We start from the raw sequence: 21,896 nt of genomic DNA on the forward strand, positions 1-21,896 counted from the left end.
ATCACAAGCTGAGTGACTTAAATAGTACAACTTCATTCTCTTCCAGTTCTAGCGGTCCAAGATCCAAAATCAGTCTCACTGGGCTAAAGTCAAGGTGCCAGAGTGCTGGTTCCTTACGTAGGCTCCAGGAGAGAACCCATCTCCTCGCCTCTTCAGCCTCTCGTGGCCGCCTCTGTTCCTTGGCTTGTGGCCCCTTCCTCCATCTTCAAAGGGCATCACTCTAATCTCTGCTTCTGTCATCCCCATCGTCTTCTACTCTTTGATCTCCTGCCTCCCTCTTAAAGGATCCTTGCGATTACATTAGACCAACCCAAATAACCCAAGATAATCTCCCCATCTCAAGATCCTTCATTTAATCACACAGGCAAAGTCCTACATAAGGTGACATGGACAGATTCCAGGGTTTGGGACATGGACATTTTGCAGCAGGAGGCATTATTCAGCCTTCCACTATTCAGGTGGCAGGGGCTGATGGTGGAAGGGAAGAGGAGGGAATGGAGAAGGTGAGTGGAGACAATTCACTGGAAAACGCGTGAGAAAGGAAGGAGGGATGGGACAGAGTCATCCAGACGAAGACCCAGCCTGGTTGGAGGGAAGTGGCTTGTAGGATTTTTTTTTTCCCCATCCTGTTGTGTCTCCTTCTCTCCCTCCTTCCCGAAGCCTAATGGGAAAATTGGAAACATAACCCATGAGGAATCAACTGCTTCCCCTCACTCAGGATCCCCACCCACCCAGGGGTCTTCCAAGCTCCATGAGCTGAAATCTGCATTTTGAAAAGATTGGTTCTCATTTTATTTCCAACGGCAGGTTCTCCTTAATTAAAAAAAAAGCTGATTATGCTATTAATTTTTCAAGTTCAGATATTGACGTCCAGCTTAGAAAGGTGATGATTTAATTCACGTTCCTCAACTTCCACGTCCACTCAATACCTTCTGAAAATTTTTTCTCATTGTGCAACTGGTTTTCATTCTCCAACTGATTTTATATGTAGCTTAATTTTTTCCCCAGCTCTAGTGAGATATAAGTGACAAGGGATCTACATTTTTAAACCACAAGGAAAAGAAACCCAGAGCTACCAAGAATAATATTTTATTGACTTGGAACGGGTTTTGGAAGCTGTATTTTTAAACCAGCTAGGTGATTTTGATGATCAGACAGTTTGAGGTGGTTTCCCCCCTCCCACCCCTTTCCTCTTTCTCTTCCCTTCAGTAAATTGTTTTTCAACTTTGTTTTTCAGTGAAAACCATTTCCTCCTCACCGTGGACTTGATCCAGAGGCTGCGCCCATCTCTCCCACGTCAACAGTCCTGTGTCCTTGGCAGAAGACAGTGCTCCCATTCTGGGCCTTTCCCTCTTCCTCAGCCAAACCCCTGCTTCTGCACCTCTGTGCAGCTAATAAAAAGGCTGAGTTCCCTGCTGCAGGGAAAGCTCCCACCCGCTGCCATTCTCAGGGATGAGGGGAATGTGCAGCTTTCTTTGCATTTTCCCAGAGCAGCTAGCTCTGTCCCAGGCCTCAGGCGTCCCCGGGTTGAGGTAGAATCTAGCCACAACCGATTTCCAGAGCCATGCAGTCCTGAGTGAACCTGCAGAAATGCAAGAGCTGGGTGCTTCCTGAGTAAAGTTTTCCCGTGAGAGGGCATGAATTGATTTGGGACAAAAAGCACTTGATGGCCCAGGAGCATAGGATTTGGGGGAGCCCTGTGCTGAGTGGAGGTGGGTGGGTATATTTCCTTGGGCCGCAGAGCCTCTCGTCTGGTGGGATCAGCCACTCCAGCCAGTCGCCACCTGGCCCAGCTTTGGAAGATGCGGAGAATGAATTTCACAGTGGTTTCCACGGGGCCATGGCACTGAAACAGCTGCAGGAGGGGACACAGCTGGCGCGGTCCCCACCCCTTCCTACAGAGCTGCCCTGGAGGAATGCCACCCTCCCCATGGGGCGTGAGAGGGTCCTCCTTGTTGCCGTTCCAGGGGCCGTGGGAAGGTACCTCGCAGCTAAACCCCCATTTTTGAGGGCACAAGTTGGCCTTTATTAAAATAAAACCCCATCGTCACTTATTCCAGTAGCTCCCCAATCTAGATAAACGTCAGGATCACCCAGGATGTTTATTAAAAAATAAAGATTAATAAAAATAGCGAGTTCGGGAACCCATCCCAGACCTAATGAATGAGAATCTCTTTGAGGAGAGCTGAGGCTGGAATCAGTGTGATTCGGTTTTATCAGACTGCTTTCCTGGTTCCAGAAGTTTGAGCCCCTAGAATGAGAGCGTGAAGAGGGAATGGTGGGGTCCCGGTTGAGAGAAAATATTTAGAGTCACCGTTCAGAGGCATATCTATGTGCCAGAGAATTGCAAACTTCAGTTAAATAGGACATTATCTTATTTAGTCATCAAAACAAAGGTATGGCCAATGATTACCTCCATTTTGCTGACGAGGACATGGGAGCTCAAAAAGGTCACATGGCTCAGAAGAGGCAGAGCTGGAACTCAGACCCACATCTTTCTCTTAGCATCTCTGCCATGGAAAGGATAGTGTGAACCCTGGGCACCACCTTGGGAGGTGGGGCAGCACATGACCAAACTGTGGCATCAACACCAGTGAGGCTGATTGTGGACTTCTGACTTAGACTGTAAGAGAATAAATCTGCATTGTTTTCAGTCACTCGGCTTGTGGTGATTCGTTCCAGCGGCAACAAGAAACTCATCCACTAGCCTAGAGATAGAGAACTAGCAAGTAGTCAAGCTTCCTCTGGACCCTCAGGCCCAGCTCTATGGAATCTCTGTCCCACACTGCTTGGGGTTGGGCTCGAAGTGCAGGTGAGGCCCTGAAGGGGCCCAGACAACACAGTTGGTGAGATACGGGCCTGTGGGAGGTGTGTGCACGTGCCTGTGTGTCAGAGCGAAGGGAAGAGCACACCTTCACGCATTGGGAATTTCTGGGTAGACGATCCACCAAAGCCACGTCAATATTTTTCTCTCCAGGAAAAAATTACTCTCCCTATCAAAAAAGTCACAGTTTTTCACACGCACATACCTGGACGGACTTGTGGGTCCTAGGGAGAAGCAAAACACCCCTCCCGCTCCAGGCGTCTTTAATTTTCACGGGGCAGGGAGCACAGCTGAGGGAGGCTGGGGGAGCCATCAGCCAAGGACTGTGGACACATTGTGACATCTGGATTTCCCCAAGGCTCTGGGGTCCCGTGGAGTGAGCGTTCCACCCCTACCCCCATCCCCGCAGGGCTTCCCATTTCCACAAAATCTCTGGGAAAATTTGACACATTTCTTTTTAGCAACAGAGAGCAATTGGAATTTCCAGCTTAATTCCAGATGTGGTGCTGACTGTGCTGGGGAGTTTGGCCTTATAAAGCATCCGGAGGCCCATCATCCCATCGGACACCCCCAGCACTGGCCTGTACAATTGTGCGCGTCCCCCTTCTTCAACTCCGGGTCTTGCAGTTGGACTTTTCTCTGGAGAGCTGGAGAGAGCCCATGCATGCGGCTTTCACACGTGTGGAGAGGGCTGGGTGTTGGCTGGGCCTGAGCCGGCAGGCTGGAGCCCAGAGTGCCTCTGGGGCAGGTAGTGGGGGCCATGACAGAGAAGGAACCAAGTTGTGAGGAGTGCTCTGGGGACGTGGACGAGGCCAGATACTGGATCTGGAGCAGGCTGTGGAGGGGGCGGGGGGCAGCGCTCAGGGAACCAAGGGGCCAGTCTGCACTGAGGTCATAGCTGGTGCCTGGCCAGGGGCTGCTGAGAGGGCAGGCAGAATGGAAAGGCCCTTAACCCAGCCAGCGTACCCTGGTTCCTGGGGCTCAGTCCCCCAGACGAGACGTCAGGACCAGATGGCTCCTCGGCAGGAGTGAGGGTCCCCCTCGATGCTTCAGTGAAACCACGAGAGGATTAAGAATGTCACTCCCCCCCAGAAAAAATGTCACCCCCCTTTTCACCTAAATGGGAAGGAAATCCAAAAAAGAGGGGAAATATGTATCCATGTAGCTGAATCGCTTTGCTGAGCAGTGGAAACTAACACAACATTGTAAAGCAACTACACTCCAATAAAAATTAATTGAAAACAAAATGTCACCCCCTTTTGGCAGCTTATCTATGATTGCCCTAGTTAGCAGCTAGAATAATGCACCACATCCTAATTCCCAGAACCTATGAATATGTTACCTCACAGGCAAAGGACTTGGCTGATGTGATCACGTTAAGGGGCTTGAGATGAGGAAATTGTCCTGGAGTGTCTGGGAAGGTCCAATGTAATCACAAGGCTTCCTCCTAAGAGGGAGGCAAGAAGGTCAAAGTAATGGAAAGGCGATGCGACAGCATGATGGAGGAAGGGGCCACAGGGCAAGGAATGCAGGCGGCTTCTAGAATCTGGAAAAGGCAAGGAGATGGAGTTTCCCCTACAGCCTCCAGAAAGAACACAGCCTTGCCGGTACTTTGACTTTAGCCTGGTGAGGTCGATTTTGGACTTCTGACCTCCAGTAATGTAAAATAAATTTGTGTGTTTTAAACCACTAAGTTTGTGATGATCTGTTACAGCAGCGATAGGAAACGAATACACCCTCCCATCGTGTGGTGGCTGTCATGCTCTCTGCCCCATTCCCTTCGACAAGTTTCTTTTCAACATGACACAGGGAGAGGGGAGCATCCCACCTGTCCTCCCCCAACGGCCCTGGCTGAGCACAAGCACAGATCACCACGAGGAGGCCGGGAGGGGCTGCTTCTCGCCAGCCAGGGCCTCCAGCTGGTAGCAGAGCTGGGCCCCATCCAGGACCCCAGACTCCTGGGCCAAGACCTTCCCCCTCAGCCACTGCCTTCCTTCACCCCGTGGATGAGACAGCCACGCGCCTGCCGTTTGCTCCAGCCCTCTACCTTCCCCCCATTCTCTGGGGCTCTGCTCCCCACTGCCAACAAGGAGAACAACATTTTCAAGGTGCAAAAGAGGGAACCAGAACACACACACACACACACACACACACACACACCTCTGGAAGTACTTGCTTCCTGGGAACTAGACGTCAGCTACACCTGCTGTAAACAGGGTCCTAACAAACCCAGGGGCTGTGTTGAGCCAGGGCAGGAGGTGGTCCGGCAGCGTCAGTGTGTGTGGACGTGGGACAGTACAGAGGGTCAGAGGACCCCGCATCCCTGCCCCCAAGAATGTTGAGATTCCACAGCACCCCCTGTCACTTATTTCTCTCCCCTCTCCTTACAAGGCCAAGCATAGACACCTATGCACGAGTCACACAGGCACCCACATGCACACAAACATACACAGGGACACAAGCGGCGCTGGCGTGTGCAAAGAGAAAATGGGCAAACACGTGTGCACAGACACCACCCAACACACTTAAAAACAGGCAGTTTTGCCTCAGCAGGGCAGACATCGACACGCCCACATACACACATACCGTACATACTTGCACACACCCACAGGGGTGCACACACATACAGGCACACCCATGCACGAGTGAAGAGCACCTGTGCAGATGGACACCTGGACACCTGTGAGCAGAGAGGACTGTCCAGTGCTTCCCACACCTCCCTGCAGGGAGGGAGGTGGAGATTCCCTCCCCAACCCACCCTCCTGAGCTCTGCTCTGGAGCCCTCTGCTGGGGAGGCCAGGAACAGGCTGTCAGGCGCTCCTTGGCCCTGGCGCTGAGCTGGCCTGGACTGGGGGTTTGGAGGGAAGGGGCATGAGGAGAGAAAGGGAACCAACCAGAGCCAGCCCCTGGGCCCTCGGCATCCTGCCCCGACGTGGTGCAAATGACTTTCTGCAGCCTCCAATCTAGCACTGAAGGAGAGATTTCTCTCGCAAAGATTCCTCTTGGACCCCAGCCTCTTTTTGCCAGACTCCAGACCCACCGTGCCCTTTCAGTGGGCGCTGCTAGTATGGCTGCGTGCAGAGGAAGGGGCCCTGGCCTGGCGGCATCACACACCCCTCTCTCCAGGACAAGGCGGCTTTACCCTCCCACACTCCAGGAGCCCAAGCTGACTCCACCCTTCTCCCCTCACCCCACCTAGGCCATCTTGCAGTGGCACTGCTGGGCACCCAGCCCCCTTGCCACCCACAGGGTCTCTGACTCCGCTTGTTACAGCTGCCTGTTCAAACCTCCACCTCCTGTACTTCTTCACAGAAACCACCCTCCCGCTTTCAACAGCTTTTTCTTTCCATTTTCTCCTGGGGGACAGGGAGGAAGTGGAGAAGATCTGGGCTTTGGAATAAGATGGATGAACCTGAATTCAGATCTCAGCCCAGAGGTGGGACTTACTCACCAGCTGTGGGCCTCTTGGGCAGCTAACCTAACTGACCTCAGCCTCCGGTTCACCGGGCAGAATGGAGATCGTGTTACTCAGGTGGCAGAGTAAGAACATTCTCAGTGCCCAGGACCAGAGATGGTCTAAGGGGTGAGCCAGCCATGTCGCTGGCTAGGGTGCCGTCTTTACGAGGTACTCAGTCATCACCGGACATATAAGGAGATGAGAAAACCACGTCTGGAACTCTTTTAAGGGTCAGTTGGACATTCTGCTTTAATAAGCTACTTGCAGTGGGGTGGTGGGGGGACCCCAAAAGAAGAGGCCAGAATAACGATCGTTGGTCTCTAAGCTGTTCCGTAAGGAGGGCGGGGCAAGGTCTCTAGAGAGTTTTTGTGTATCTAATTGCAGCATGCAAGTTCAGCGTCAGAGCTGAACTGCTCAGAGGAGATCCAGGGGTCCCCTCCTCTGCCCACTCCCCCCTTTCTCCAAGCAGAGATCAGTTCCACTATACTAAAGCTGAACTGATAGTAAAGGAATACAGTTTGATGGGACATAAAATGATCAGCCTGCTTGGGGGACCCACATGCTTCCCCATTGGGCCCTTCCTGACACGTGGAAGGTGCTTAATAAATGTTAGTCGGGTCTGTCTCTCCAGTGCTTGGCCCGAAGACTTCTCTGCAGCCCCCTCCACTCAGCCTAGCCCTTCTCGAATCCTCTCTGCCTGGTCCTTGGGTCTACAGCATCACTTAGATCTTCACCACACCCTTTCCCCCCAACCTTAGCCTACTGGCCCAGCCCATCCTGCAAGCCTCAAGGCTTCTAGCAGGCGTCAAGATTTCCATTTCTTGGGAAGTCAGATAGCTCTTATACATTATCCTGTTTAAAACAACAAAAGGCAGCTGCTATCTTGTCCCGGAGGAAAGTATCTCCTTATCTTAAATGTCTACCATCAGGCAGTCCCCGCTTGCCAGTGAGTAACATTTCAAAAGTTGGTTTCTGGGAAGTGGACTGGGGTTCCAGCAACGAGCCAAGAGAAAATCGAGGACTCAGCGTTATGAATGGGGCTCAGTTTTCCAGGTTGAGCCATAAATGCTCATTTAAAGCATCACAAAGCTAGGCTGCCACACACCCACACAGGGGAAAAAAGAAAAACCCTACTGTTTCAAGACCTATAGGTAGAAATGGAAAATAACAATGTGGGTGTAGAAAATTATTTATTTTTTCTTAAAAGCTGGTGCTTGAGGGAAAGCAGGTTTCTTAACAGGAGTATGTGGCGATGGGTGGGACATTCTGAAGGAAACTTTGAGGTGTTTTCAAAGGCTTTAGAGGCTGAAAGCTTTTGTTCTTCAACATTCTGATGAATCTTTCTGGCGTTCAGTCTGCCTTTTTTTGACACGGGGCAGTCCTGGCTCTATCCTGACATGCAGTCAGCCAGGATTGTTTGGGTGGAAAGAATAAACTGGGGAAAGGAACTCATGAGGTAACTGGGGTCGGGTTGTTAGAAAGGAGATGAAGGAAGTGGATTCAAGGGTGTGTAATTTGGGTTTTAAAGATGCCCTGAGGGGAATTCCCTGGCAGTCCAGTGGTTAGGATTCCACGCTCTCACTGCTGAGGGCATGGGTTCAATCCCTGGTCTTGGAACTAAGATCCCACAAGCTAAAAAAATAAAAAAAGCCTGAGGAAGAATGAGCTGAACTGAACTGATTGTGGTAGAAAACAAAGAACAAAAACAGAAAGAAAAGGGAAATTATGGTACATATGTGACCCCATCTTTCCAATCTCAAAAGAAACAAAAGGAGGTGGAAGCTGGACTGTTCCAAGGCTGACCACCAGGTGACACCACAGGCCCAGGACAGCTTGGTTGCAGTCATGGCAGGTAGAGGGGACTCGGGAGGTCCCAGGGGACCGGGAGAGTCACAGGTTTGGAAGCACAGGACATTCTCAGATTCCATCCTCCTTCTGACTGAGTTGGAGAGAGAACGCTCATGCACATTCCCTTCCTTCTCCAGCTCTCATCCCATCTCCCCTGAGGGTTTTATGCTGGTATACTAGGTGGCATGGGGATGGATGGTGCCCAGAGGGATGGGGGCCCAGGACGGGTGGTGAGTGAAGAGACGAGGAAGATGGGGCTCAGGAAGGTCTTGGACAGAACCTTGATAGCGTGAGCGGGCAGAAGACCATGAACCTTTATTGAAAGTCCGCCTCCACTCACAGGTCCTGACACAGGGAAGCCCAGGGGGAAATCAAGCCACCTACAGGGCTGCCCACGGATGCAGGTGATTCAGAGTTTAGGTTTGGCTGATAACAGCCCCAGAAAAGCTGAGGATGAGCCCTTTGTGAGGGTGGCTCCTCCGCAGGCCCCCTCCTCACAGCTGGGCCGGCTACAGCAGGCCTGTGAGGAGAGCTGCCTTGCAGGAAACAGGACTGACTGGAAAAATGCAAAGAAACTGAACGTCCTCTACAGTAAGATGCTGTGTGAGAACTTTAAGATGCCTCAGGGCAAATGTGCAGGAGAAAGATGCACCTTGGCTGGAGCCCACTTTATTTTCATCCAGGTTTTCAATCTCATCTGTGTCCCTTCCCGCACACCCCCAAGTACCCCAGAGAAAACATCACTTTCAGTACTGTGTAAGTCAGAACTCTGGGTTGCAAATGGCCAAAACTCAGCTTGAATCAACTTGGTGAAAAGAGGGCATTGACTAACTAGTTCATTCAGGACATGAATGGAGTTCACCCTGCTGGAACTCCCTTCTCTCTGCATCTCTCAGAGGCTGGTGTCATCCTATCTTCTGCAGACAGGCTTTACCCTGCCTTGGCAGGGAAAACGACCACGGTCAGTTCAGGGTTTATGACCAGAAAGGAAATTATACCATCTGCTACTTGGTTAGGGAAAAGTCCTGAGGAAGAACTCTGATTGGCTCGCCTTGAGTCATGTGCTCAGTTCTGGACCAATTGCTGTGGCCAGAGGGATGCATTGCTGTGGTTCTCCCAGACTGAGTCACTTGCCCAACCCTGTGGGAATGAGGTACTGAACAGACACATACAATACAATAACCTCCTTGCTGTGTACTTGGGGTCTCTTGAGGCAGAACTGCTAGTTGTTCCCCTAATAACAATTTCCCCTTTTCTCTAACAGAACAAAAGGTGCTTACTGGGATACATGGCTGCCTGGAATAAAAACTACATTTCCCAGGTTCCCTTGCAGCTAAGGATGATCAAGCTGCTAAGAGTTCTGGACAATGGGACGTGAGCAAAGCCAAGTGTGAAACTTCCAGATGGGAAGCATGCTCTTGGCCCTCTTTCCCCCACTTTGTGCGGTCTGGAAGCCTATGTGATGGTGAGCCACTTTGGATCCTATGGGTGAGAACAAGACCACAGAGACGGCAGAGTAACAAGTCAGTTAGAAGAAGTCTGAGTCCCTGATACCATTGTGGCCCCAAACTGTTTATGCCTGGACTGTTACACAGACATGTCTCTTGTTTAAGCCACTCTTATTTTGGGTCTCTGTTACATCAGCCAAGGCTATATCCTAAGTAATGCATCTTGGACCTTCTCTTGGCACCCACTGCTGTGGGCTGAAAATGCCATCTCTTGTATCCAGGACAGAATTTGTTCTCTGACCACGTATGTATACCTCCATCCAAATCCAGAAAAGTCCTCCTAGTAACCAACCTACCGTCTGCTGGGAGTGTGATCAGACACACCACAGAGGCAGACCTGTTCTCTCTAACCTGAGAAGTTATCTTCATTTCTCCCTACACCCTGACTCCATCTCACTGGGCATGTTCCAAAGTGTTTTGTATGTGGGTTAGACCAGACTTTGTGTCAGCCCGGGGCTCCTATAGAGTGGAGGCCATGCTCCCTCATCAGACCGGGACTTCTGAGCGCTGGAGCCATGGAGAAGTATAAAGCCCAGGCCCTGTCCCCGGGATACTCGCTGTGCCGCTCTCTTTAGGGTAACGGCAGCACACAGATGGCCCATCTGCCTCTGAGGCAGGAAACTTGGGGCACAGAGTTACTGAGAGCCGAGAAGTGGGGGACTCAGGAGAAACTGCTGATTCCTCCCTCTTCTGCTGCCACCTGGGAGTGCTCCGACCTCGGGCTTCTACTCAGATCTTTGAGGCCCATGGTCCTGAGGGAGGGAAGAGAAAGCACCAGCGAGGTAGGGGCTGGGTTTCTGGGATGGGGGAGAGGCAGTGGCTAGGTCATATCTGAGGTCAGTGTAGGAGACGAGGCACAGAAAATAATCCAGGGACTTTGAGTCTAATGATCCCAGACCCTCATTCCAAGCTTTCATGGTTTAAGAAGGATAATTGAGTTAATCCTAGGTGGGAAATCCAGAAGGAAAGCTTGCCTCAGAAACAGGCTGGGCTGGGCTGGGCTCTTCCTTTCTTTCTGTACTGATTGTGTTGAAGAACAATGGTGGGCAGGCCCGCGTCTTTCTTAGAGCCGTCCTTGGCTCCCAAGTGGCTGGCTTCACCTCTTCTTCTTTCCCTCTGAATATCCTCCCTCAGAGGGGCCTCCCTAAAAGCCAGGATGGTGTCTCTACCCTCAGACTGGGGTCTGAAGACCTCTCATAGGGCAAGTTGGACTAGCCCAGGGTCAACCTGAACCAACAGGAAGGTGACATCAGGTGTCCAGGCTGCATCCCTGGATCTCCTTAGAGATGGAGGCAAGACCTCCAGCCCCACCTCTCTAACCAAGACAGTTCTCTGCACTGGTTTCCCCTGACCCCAGCACTGGATCTAAGGGAAGAGTACTGACTTCCTGGCTCCCCTTCCCATGAGGTACATCAACCCTGAGAGACAAACAGGGCTGATGACACAATGGCATGGAAGCAGGAGGCTGAGTGATGACCCTTCCACGCATGTGCCACAGCACGCAGCGCTCCTAGCTGGTGAGAGAGAGCCAATCTGGCCTCCCCTCCCACCACAGCACGGCTTCCTCGCCTGCCTCGGCTGAGCCCTGATATGCCTGCCTGCCCTCCCCTGTGAGCTGCCCTCCCTCTGCTCTCATACGATGCGCCCTGGAGCTCCTGCACCACAGGCAGCGCTCTCTCCTAGATCTTCAGCCTCTTCTTGGAATGCGTCCTTCTCCTCCTAGCCCTGAGCTACCACCTCCCAGCAGCCCTCTCAGGTGGAGGATGTTTAGTCTCACATTCTCTGCACCTCAGGGTGAAAAGATGGAGTTGTCCGTATTATTCCTCAGGGTCATTTCCAGCCCATTACTCCCATCCTCTTGTAAAGCCCTGAACCATTGACACTGCTGCTTCCAGCTATGCCATCCTCCCTCCTCGGCCCTGTCATCTCCCAGCCTCCCAGGCTTGCTCCCTCCCCCACTGAAGACCCACGTTCCAGCGTCCTCATCTTCTCCCATACCCCCTCCTGCCACTATCCTAGACAAATAGAATGACCTATATCCACACTCTGACCTCTTGCTTCCATCGCCTACATCTCCAATAATTCCCGCCTTAGCTATCCATTGCCACATTTAGCCCTGAAGACCTTATGGCCACCCAAAGCCTTACTTCTGAAATCAGAACTTTTCACCTTCCACTATCCATCCATCCATCCATTGCCTCCAAGCCTTTCTGCTTCCTGGCCCAGGTGGCCCTGCCACAGCTCTCTGGCCTCATAGAACTCTCCAGTCCACTGATTCCTTCACTTTGTCTCTATCCATCAGCCCCCTCCTGCCTTCACTTCTCTCCTCTCCCAGCTTAGAGTCCATGGTTTGTGGATGAATAAACTGTGGGATGTTCACACAATGGACTATCACAAAGCAGGTTAAATAAATGAGCCACAGCAAAGTAAAACAATGTGAATAAATCTTAGCCATATAAAATTAAGTAAAAAAGGTAAGTCCCCAAAGATTGCATGGAGAGCAATACCCTTTTAATGAGGTTAAAAACAATTAATATAAAATACATAATTTTTGGAAATATATGTAGATGCAATAAAACTATATAAAAAGGATATCAAGGGAATGTGGTACACAGACTTCAGGATGATAGCTACTGTGGGTCGGGGGAGGTAGGGGGCTGGGATGGCGAGGAGGAATCGTATGGAAAGATGTGGGTCATTGTCAAGGCTTTGGTTTGGGTGGTGGTTCTGCAGGAGCCTATTTAATCATTACAAATAACGAATTAAAAATATAGCACGAGGGCTTCCCTGGTGGCGCAGTGGTTGAGAATCTGCCTGCCAATGCAGGGGACACAGGTTCGAGCCCTAGTCTGGGAAGATCCCACAGCAACTAGGCCCGTGAGCCACAACTACTGAGCCTGCGCGTCTGGAGCCTGTGCTCCGCGACAAGAGAGGCCGCAATAGTGAGAGGCCCGCGCACCGCGATGAAGAGTGGCCCCCGCTCGCTGCAACTAGAGAAAACCCTAGCACAGAAACGAAGATCCAACACAGTCAAAAATAAATAATTAATTTATTAAAAAAAATATATATAGCACAAGTGGATCAACAATGAGTGCGTCAGGGAACAAAGGATGTGTGGAGGAGTCCAATGAAATCAAGATTCCATGGGTTATCATGGCTTTACTCTCTTGCAATTATATTGAACCTCCCTCACCTTCCCACCACTAAATTCACAGATATCCCCGTGTCTGCCTCATTACAATGGAAGAAGCGTCCCAGTTTCTTCAGTGAAAGAAAAATTCCATCTCTTGTTCCCTGAATCCCATTGCTTCTCATCTTCTCAAGGGCTTTTTTCCTTTGGCTATCTCCCCCCTCTCTTTCCTCATCAATCTCTCCCTCCTTAATGGGTTATTTCCACGAGCACACAACATGCTCTAGTCTCTCCCATCTTAAAAACAAATAAACTGGGAATTCCCTGATGGTCCAGTGGTTAGGATCCGGCGCTTTCACTGCTGTGGCCCGGGTTCAAACCCTGGTCGGGGAACTGAGATCCCGCAAGTCATGCGGCGCGGCCGGAAATAAAAAGGAAAAAACAGATAAACTTTCTGTATTAGTTAGGATAACGTTAGGCTGCTGTAACAGAGAAATCCCCAAAGACTGTCTCAAAGGTAGAAGTTGACTCTCACATGAAAACCTTAGGAAGGCAGTGTAGGGGTGATATGGTAACTTCTTCTATCTGTTGCCCTGCCATCCTTAACTTGCAGCTTCTCTCCAAGATGGATGCCCCAGCCCTTGCCAGCACTTCAACCTCCCAGTCAGAAGGAAAGGGGAAAAGAGGAAGGAGGAAATAAGGCTACTTCCTTTGAGGGACACGGCCTGGAAGTTGCATACATGTCCAATCACAAGGTATTGCCCTCAGACTCGGTCAAAAAACACACCTAGTGGCAAAGGAACTTAAGAAATATGGTCTTTCGTTGGGCAGCAATGTGTCCACTTAAAGATTCCATCACTATTGAAGAAGAGGAGAATGGCTATTGAGGGAAAGCTGACGACCTCTATCACCCTCTGCACCTTTGACCGCCCAAATAAATGCACGCTCTCTTCTCACACGTGTAACATGCTAATCCCCTTCCCAAGCCCAAACCCACAAGGTTTCATCCATGGCTGCAACCAGCTCAGAGCCCGGGCCTTCCTGACAATTGTCAGATCTTTATATGAAGTTCAGATGTTGGTCTGGTGACATACAAACTAAAAACCAAGTAATCTATTTGCTCCCCTTTACCAACCAGCAACACATACACATACACTCTACAAGGCGGAGCAGGATAACGCCAATTAATCTGCCATTTGGAGGGGGAAAAATAGAAAACACATAGCGGGAACAGAGCAATTAACAGATCCCACTGGGCAGGAATTCCAAGGGTTCCCTATCTCAGAGAGGAGAATGTTCTTTGGTATTGAATACCTGAAAACATTCTCTGTGGCTCTTGGCTCTGCTTTCGGGGCAGTACTTCTTTGTCTACCTGTTGTCCTCCAGGGCCACATCTGAAAAGGGCATTGGAGAATGTACCCTTCTGGGTGGTGAGGGTGCAGTGTTCACAGCCTGTTTCCTGCCGGTGCAGGTTTGGGAGCTCACAGCTTGCTTTAGGAGTTGAGCAATTCTAGAGTTGTACTGGCCAGCCTTGTAGACTTTTGCCAATGACTTTCCCTCAAAAACTTAGCATAACATTAAAAAGTGAAATACAAAACATAATTCAATGTACCATCATATAGAAAAGAATTAAATAGGAATAAATCGAACAAGGCTTGTACATTGAAAACTATAAGACATCATTAAAATAAATTGAAGAGAAACTAAATAAATGGAAAGTCATCCTGTGTCCATGGATTAGAACACAATATTGTTAAGATGGTAATATTCCCCCAAATGACCTACAGACTCAATGAAATCCCTATTAAAATTCCAGCTGCCTTTTTTGCAGAAATTGAAAATGTATCTAAGATTCATATAAAATTGCAAGGGGCCCAGCATAGCCAAGACAGTCTTGAAAAAGAAGAACAAAGTTGGAAGACTCACACTACCCTATTTCAAAACTTACTGCAAAACTATATTAATCAACACAGCATGGTACTGGCATAAGAATAGACACATAAGTCAATGAAACAGAATTGAGACTCTGGACATGGAGACTTTGACACATGGTGAAAAAATAGTCTTTTTCAAGAATGGTCCTGGGACAACTAGATGTCCCTATTCAAAAGAATGTAATCAGATCCCTACTTCACACCACATATAAAAATTAACTCAAAGTTGATTATAGACCTAAATGGAAGAAAGAAAACTATAAAACTTCATGATCTTGGATTAAACATTGACTTTTTTGTGTGTGTGTGTGGTACCCGGGCCTCTCACTGTTGTTGCCTCTCCCGTTGCGGAGCACAGGCTCCGGACGCGCAGGCTCAGCGGCCATGGCTCACGGGCCCAGCCGCTCCGCGGCATGTGGGATCTTCCTGGACCGGGGCACGAACCCGTGTCCCTTGCATCGGCAGGTGGACTCTCAACCACTGTGCCACCAGGGAAGGCCCAAACTATTTTTTTAAATTTATTTATTTTATTTTTGGCTGCATTGGGTCTTCGTTGCTGCGTGCGGGCTTTCTCTAGTTACTGTGAGCAGGGGCTACTCTTGGTTGCGGTGCGGGGGCTTCTTATTGCGGTGGCTTCTCTTGTTGTGGAGCACGGGCTCTAGGCACACAGGTTTCAGTAGTTGTGGCACACGGGCTCAGTAGTTGTGGCTCGCAGGCCCTAGAGCGCAGGCTCAGTAGTTGAGGCGCATGGGCTTAGTTGCTCCGTGGCACGTGGGATCTTCCTGGACCAGGGCTCAAACCTGTGTCCCCTGCGTTGGCAGGCGGATTTTTAACCACTGCGCCACCAGGGAAGTCCCTAAAGCTATTTTTAAAAAATTAGTATGACTACAGTCTATTTGTTTCTAATCTGTTCCATAAGCAAGTAACCCAGCCAAAAAAGCTGGAGCAGACATAGTTCTTAAACCTGAAGACATTTTTATGCACATTTATTTCCCAGCCTCTATACTCTGCCCATCCTATCCTGTCTTAACTTTATAATAGTTTATGAGGTTACCTAACCTAGTAGGCCTGGGTGGAAAGGCAGCACCCTGAATCTGCTCTGGGCTGTTGAACTGACTCCCATGGTCGGGCAGGGTGTTCTTAACTGGAGCTAACTGGGAAAGGCTTGGGCCACAGTCTTGTCTCCTGGGAAAGCTGCCTCTTCAGGGCTCCTTCACGTCACTTCCTCAGTTTGGGGTGCAAAAGCAGTTGACATTCTCAGCACCTTTCCAAATACTGGATTCTTAGTCAGCTTACCTTACTGGCCACAGGCAGGAAGAATCTCCATGAACAGAGCTCTGTTTATTTTCATCTATGCTTGCAAACTGCTGTCTCTCTTCTGAGTTTTTCTCTCTTCCAGGACCTTGCTATAAATGTGGGGAAAAGACTACCTACCAACACTTGCACCTTTTCTAACCACTTCCTCTAGAACTGGAGGCTCAGTAGGCATGTGAGCTGTCTTCCAAGATATCAGAGGAGATAGTGTTACCAACTGTTTTGCATTGCATGGGCCACCAGCTTTCCATCCTGACATATCTGCTCACCGCAAAACGCCTCATGTTTAAAATTTTGCCACATCCAACATTCCACTTCTGGATATCAAATTCTATGTTAATCAGAGTATAGTTTAGACTACTGTAACAAAGGCCTCAAACGACACTGGCTTACACAAAGTAGAAGGGTTTTTTTTTTTTTTTTTTGGTTTGTTTTTCTCTCATGTACCTTGATGGTTCAGGGCTGATACGGGGGTTTAGTGGTTTTGGAGGACTCAGGTTTCTTGTATCTTTTTACTTCACTACTTTCAACATGTTGCTTCCAGCACACAGTCTAAGACAGCTTCTGTCAGAGGTTGGATTACTCAGGAAACAGACTCTGAGACAGATTTGCAGCCAGGTGTTCTACTGGGGAGTGAACCCTGATGGCAGGGGGAGTGATGGAGGTAACACTGGGCAAAGGGCAGAGCTGAGCTGTGATGCAGTCACAACAGAGGACTCAGCCAATCCCAGAGGAGCTCTGGTGCTGGGGTGGCCTTCATAGTTGTCTCAACTGAATCAAGGAACTAGGTTTGTTACCCCGCAAGTCATTGGATACGGGCCCCCTTTTGATACCCCCAGGGAGGAAGCATAACTTTGAGCAAAGCAGTTTCTGGGGAAAGATTCAGCTGAGCTGTGAGTGGACAGTGCTCCTGGCAGTTGGGGGAAGGAGGGCCTCGGTTTTAGATGAGACATCAGGCAGTGTCCACTGGTGTCCAAGGCTACAGAGTCCACGAGAGCTCCCAAGGTTCTCACCACCAGGTTTGCCCATCCAGTGGGAAATGGAAAAGCCCACACAGTACTTCCACTCACATCCCTTTAACCAGATTTAGCCACATGGTTGCACCTACCTGGAAGGTAAAAACTCGAGAAAGAAAGCAAAAGTGAAGTCATTCGGGAGCCTCTGCCATGTGTCCCTTGATTCCGTGTCCTTCTCTAGCCATTGTCTCATTTGTCTGTCCCTCCTCAGAACCTGGCTTCCTCCATTTCTGCATCTGTCTTTGCTCCAGAAGCCCCACCTGACATCTCTTGGATGCTGTGTTAGACTTATTGGATTATCTCTTTCAGTCACCTGCAAAAGTATTCAAACTAGCTCTTACGGGGAAAAAATATTTTATGAGGTCATGTGTTGGATCAAAGAGAGGATCTACCTTCAGGCATGGATGGACCCAGAGGTTCAAATGATGTTACCAGAGCTGTCTCTCTCCATTTCCTGATCTGTCTTTCCTCTGTGCTGGTTTCATTTTCTGACTGAATGATGCCACTGACAGTGCCAGCCCTACATTTTCTTACAGCTCACAAACTCAGAGAAGAGTGCAATCCTCTCTCCTTCAATGTCCCCCATGTGTGCTCACCCAAGGACAAACCTTTGTGTCCAGGGGGGTGAGCGCTCTGACTGGCCAGCCTGAGTCATGCCCTTTGGCGTGCTTGGGGAAGTGAGACCGTATATGTGATAGCCCAACCAGAAACACTGGCTGGGGCGGGGGGATAGGGAGTGGGCTTCTATTGCTAAAAAGGAGGGAAGGGATGCTGATGCTGTTATAGCCTGAGCATCTCAAACTTAACATGTCTACAGCTGAACTCTTGGTTCCCCTCCCAGCCCCAAATATGTGCTGTCTCCACTCTTCCCATGTGGTAAATGGCGCCTCCATCTACCCAGCTGCTTAAGCAAGATAACTGGGAGCCATCTTTATACGTCCTTCCCTCTTCACCCCACATCCCAACGTTCACTTAGAGATTCTACCACTCAGATGCTCTTCAATCAGTCCCATCGTCCATTTTCTCCATCGCCAGTATGTCGCGCAGCCTCCATCACCTCATCCTGTGCTATTCTGATGGGTTCCCCTGTCTCTGCATGCTCACTGTCTTGTTGCTGGTTGTTACATGGCAACCAGAGGCATCCTCCTGAAACCTGCACATGAGACTGAATATAACATGATGACTAGGGGTGTACCTGGAACAAATGGGCACCAGTGCAAAGTATCCAATTCTTATTTTCCACTGGAGAAGTCCCAGATTAGAATTCACTGTCACTCATCATAGCACTTGGCACCTGAAGACTTGTTCAGTACCCATTTCCTCCCCCAAAATGGAAGTTCTGGGAGGGCAGGGATATTGCCAATCCCATAGTCCACCTCATCCCAGGCACTGTTTGGAGCACACAGCCCTGGGGGCTCGGTGAAGGCAGGATGATGTTCTTGGTACGAGTGGGAGGCGGTCTTGGAGCCAACTGCTTCCCCCAAGGCACCTTAGATTTTCCAAAGAGGTCAGAATCCTGGGGTGGGTTGGGGACCGCAGAGCTGCCATCTGAGCTCCCTCTATGGGAGAAGACCCAGGGAGAAGGAGGAAGATGGGAAGAGAGGCTGGGCCTAAGGAGGAGGAGAGCCTAAGAAAAAAGGCAGGAGAAAGCCAAAGATATGAAGGGCGCAAAGCATGGAGCTGATCTCCCTGTGCTATGCAGCTTCCCACTAGCTATCTATTTTGGGATAGGGAGGGTGGGAGGGAGACGCAAGAGGGAGGAGATATGGGGATATATGTATATGCATAGCTGATTCACTTTGTTATACAGCAGAAACTAACACACCATTGTAAAGCAATTATCCTCCAATGAAGATGTTAAAAAAAAAAAAAAAAAGAAGGGCAAGCAGAATGAGAGGGGTGGAGAATTCCAGAGGAAGGGGCAGCTAGGATCAGCAGGAGGTAGGCTGGGGGTGGGAGGTTTGCAGAGGAAAGAGAAACCATTCTTTTTGAATGGGTCAGGGTGTGTGTGGTGGGTCTCCCAACACACTGATTCCAAGGTGTGGGAAGCTGAGACCGCCTGCCTTGTGCTGTGGTTTTCTCAGTCAGCCCAAGACCCCCGGGAGGAGAGTGGGGGACACCCAGCCAGAGGCTCCCTCAATCAGGAGCACCCACAGTCTATGGTGACTATCCCCAGCACCCTAACTCACTGTTGAGCGGTGGCCCAAGCCCAGCAATGCTCTATCGGGACATGCAATTACAGGGGTTGGGTTACAGTTCCAACATTGGCAAGGGCTCTGTGGCCGGAGATAGGAAGGTGGCACCCGGAAGGGTTGTGTGTGTGCTGAACTGCAGGCTCCCAGCACCACCCCCCAAGGCCGGCTCACAAGGCCTCCATTGTTGGGGGCTGGCTCCCAGCCCATCACCGGCCAGATAGGAGCTGCTGTTCTGACAAGGCAACAAAAGCACACCCCAAGTTCATACAGATGCCGTTACCCCATCCTTATCAGGCGGAGGGAAGGGAGCTAGCAAAGCTAATGTTGATTCAGAGAGAAAAAGGAAAAAGGCATATTAACAATCATGGCAAAAGTGAGTTCCGGCAGCAGGGGTGAAGACCATGGGTGCTAGTCTGGGGTTTTTATAACGAGCAGCTGGAGGCAGGGGTGGGACGGTGAGGAGTGTCCAGTGGGTGGGGGAGGAGCCCCCCCAGTGTGCCCGGCCCTGTGCCGGGGACAGAAGCCAAGCAGGTGCATTCTGCCGCTTACAACTTGAAGTCTAGTTAGGAAAACAGGGCTCTTTTCTTCACCCAATATAATCAAGGGTCCACCACTTGCAGGCTCTGTTTATAAATGCTGGGGGTTCCCGGGGCTGGCGTTCTAGTGGATTGTACTGGAAAATAAAGAGTCCTGAAGACCAGCACCTAGGAGAGCAGGTCGGGACTCAGACAGAGAGAAGGGGGTCTCGGAGATGGCAGGTCAGCAAAGGCACTGAGGGCTGGGCCTGGGCTGGGGGATGAGGGAGCAGAGCTCCTACCCCGGCTGCCTGCTTCTAGGCAAGGAACCTTGTCTCAATGAGCCAGTTTCTTCTTCTGTAAAATGGGGACAAGAGAAACTACCCAAGGGAATTAACATTGAGAATGGAAAGAGAACCCAGGTAAGCACGGAGCATGGTGGTAAATCACGATAAGCCTTTGGTCAGTCAGGTTCACAAGGGTGAGAGAGACGCAGCCACCACGTGCAGGGGGCCGACAGTCAAAAAAGGGAGGTAAGACATGGGAAAGGTGGGGTGGAGCCAAGTCAGGGTGGTGGGCTAGGACTGGGTTAGCTGGCAGGAGTGGGGAAGGCAGCTCTGAGGACAGGAAGAGCGGGAGCAAAGGAATGGCGGCCCAAAGGAGCCCAGCCCACCTGGGGGTGGGAGGTGGTAAGGGTGGGACCATTCACATACCATTGTCCCCTCCCCCATCCCATCCCCAGAGACCCCAGAGGGAGCACACCAAAGACGGTCACTCATGGGGATCACCATTTAAAAATTCTGCTGTGCCCTTTGGGTATGCTTTGAAATATAGATTTGGAAAAAAAGATGAAAAAGGGTTTCCCTGGTGGCGCAGTGGTTGGGAGTCCACCTGCCGATGCAGGGGACACGGGTTCGTGCCCTGGTCCGGGAAGATCCCACATGCCGCGGAGCGACTGGGCCCGTGAGCCATGCCTGCGCGTCCGGAGCCTGTGCTCCGCAACGGGAGAAGCCACAACAGGGAGAGGCCCACGTACCGCAAAAAAAAAAAAAAAAAGGTAAAAAGTCCCTAGAAAATGTCAGTCTGTAGAATCTGCTGCCCTTGAAATAGAGACACAGATGTAGAGGACAAAAGTATGGACCCCAAGGGGGGAAAGTGGCCGGGGGGGGGCGGGTGGTGGTGGGATGAATTGGGAGATGGGGATTGACATATACACACTAATAAGTATAAAATAGATAACTAATAAGAACCAGCTGTACAAAAAAATAAATAAAATTAAATTTAAAAGAATAAAAAACAAAAAAGAATCTGCTTCCCTCAAGGCAGTGAGTAAAGAAGCCCATTCAATGGAGAATGGACTTGATTAAGAGGAAAGGGAATGGACTGCCTGGAAAGTTGGTTGCTGGGGAAACCTGCTATTAGAAAGGGGCCAGGGTTGGGAGGGGGGAAAGCATGTCCTGTGCATGTGTGTCATGCACTAGCAGCAGTCTGAGACCAAGCTGCCACGGGCAGACGCGGCATGGGAGGAACAGAGAGCCTTATTTGTCCACTCGGGCTGCCATAACAAAGTACTGCAGACTGGGTGTCTTCAACAGCAGACATTTATTTAGTTCTGGAGGCTGGAAGTTCAAGGTTAAGGTGCCAGCTGATTTGCTTCCTGGTGAGGACTCTCATGGCTTGTAGACGGCTGCCTTCTCTCTGTGTCTTCACATGGCTTTTCCTCTGTGCAGGTGCAGAGCGAGAGAAATCTCTCGTGTCTCTTCCTCTTCTTATAAGGACATCAGTCCTATTGGATTCGGGCACCACCCTCATGACCTCGTTTAACCCTAATTACTTCCTTAGGGGCCCCATTTACAAATACAGAGTCACAATGGGTGGTGAGGGCTTCAGTATATGAATTTGCAGAGAGGGGGGCTCACAAACATTTAATCCATCACAGAGATCTCCTTTAGTCTGCAAGAGGCAAGAGAAAGTAGTGTGCTAGAAAATAAAGTTTTCCCTGGGATTAGCAGAACAGATCACACATTTAGTCCTCCTCTTGGGGCAATTAACGCTGACAGCCCAGGAAGAGCTACAGATGGCCCATTACTCCCTGGGAGTACTGAGGACACTTTCCAGAGAAATTCTTACATTGGAATAAGGAAAACAGTTTTTG

The 21,896-nt window shown here is 50.1% G+C and overlaps 1 long non-coding RNA gene across 1 annotated transcript in view; it reads right to left on the bottom strand.

The window, feature by feature from the left end:
• Positions 1–5,592: 5,592 nt before the first annotated feature.
• LOC111174828 (uncharacterized) overlaps positions 5,593–21,896 on the bottom strand; it is a 175,441-nt gene continuing 159,137 nt past the window's right edge. Inside the window, exon 5 of the long non-coding RNA XR_016395458.1 lies at positions 5,593–21,694. This is a non-coding gene — a long non-coding RNA (uncharacterized LOC111174828). The remainder of the gene's footprint in view (positions 21,695–21,896) is intronic.

The sequence above is a fragment of the Delphinapterus leucas genome, chromosome 13 (assembly GCF_059928025.1).
Source record: "Delphinapterus leucas isolate spDelLeu-1000000601 "Yukka" chromosome 13, BTC_Dleu_Yukka2, whole genome shotgun sequence".
Classification (NCBI taxonomy): domain Eukaryota; kingdom Metazoa; phylum Chordata; class Mammalia; order Artiodactyla; family Monodontidae; genus Delphinapterus; species Delphinapterus leucas.